At 29.4% G+C, this 1135-nt stretch overlaps 1 non-coding gene across 1 annotated transcript in view; it reads left to right on the forward strand.

Moving 5' to 3' along the window:
- The first annotated feature begins 292 nt into the window (after positions 1-292).
- LOC123304068 overlaps positions 293-1135 on the forward strand; it is a 4577-nt gene continuing 3734 nt past the window's right edge. The window contains exon 1 of the ribosomal RNA XR_006536122.1: positions 293-1135. This exon is cut by the window's right edge and continues 3734 nt beyond it. This is a non-coding gene — a ribosomal RNA (large subunit ribosomal RNA).

The following is a 1135-nucleotide window of genomic DNA, read 5'->3' on the forward strand; positions in this document are numbered from 1 at the left end:
AATATATTTTTAAAATATTAAATAAAGAAGAATAAACAAAAATATTATATATTAATATTTTGTTATGGAATATTTTATTTGTAATAAAATTTTCAATATACTCGAAAAAAATTAATATATATAATTATTTATTTTTTATTTTCTTCTCTTTAGATAAATATAAAAATAATATTATATAATAATATTAAAAAAATTTGAGTATGAATAATTAAGAAAATTGTTTACTTATAAAATATAACAAAAACATAATATATAAAAAAAATTTTTGTTTTAATACTTCTAAAAACTTTTACGACCTCAGAGTAGGTGAGATTACCCGCTGAATTTAAGCATATTATTAAGCGGAGGAAAAGAAACTAACTAGGATTCCCTTAGTAGCGGCGAGCGAACAGGGATAAGCCCAGCACTGAACCCCGTGGCTGATAAACAGACACTTGGGGAATGTAGTGTTTAGGAAGATTCAATATAAACCTATTGTTATATAATACATCCAAGTCCATCTTGAATGGGGCCATATACCCATAGAGGGTGCCAGGCCCGTAGTGATTATTATTGATGATAGGTGAATCTTTCCTTAGAGTCGGGTTGCTTGAGAGTGCAGCTCTAAGTGGGTGGTAAACTCCATCTAAGGCTAAATATTACCACGAGACCGATAGCGAACAAGTACCGTGAGGGAAAGTTGAAAAGAACTTTGAAGAGAGAGTTAAAGAGTACGTAAAACCGTTCAGGGGTAAACCTGAGAAACCCGAAAGGTCGAAAGATGAGATTCATTTACTTTTTATCGTTAATCAACCAATTTGTACTAGCATGTGACAAAAATTTTTATTAGGAATTTATTTTTAGTAAAAATATATGCACTGCTGTATATTGTTAATTGTATGATAACGAGGTATGCACTTCTCATCTTGTAGGACGTTGCGACCCATTAAATATTAATCTATAGGCATTGGTGCGTTGATTAATGTACAATATTATTTTTTGATAATATTTTGTGTATGTTAAACGCCTATGTTTCTTGATTAATTGTTTGATGGTATTAATTATAAATTGATATTGAGTCGCGTTATTAACGCGTTCAGATCCACCACGAGTATAAATAGGTTTTTTTATTAAAACATATTATATATACGGATTT

Source organism: Chrysoperla carnea (assembly GCF_905475395.1).
Source record: "Chrysoperla carnea chromosome X unlocalized genomic scaffold, inChrCarn1.1 SUPER_X_unloc_19, whole genome shotgun sequence".
NCBI lineage: Eukaryota > Metazoa > Arthropoda > Insecta > Neuroptera > Chrysopidae > Chrysoperla > Chrysoperla carnea.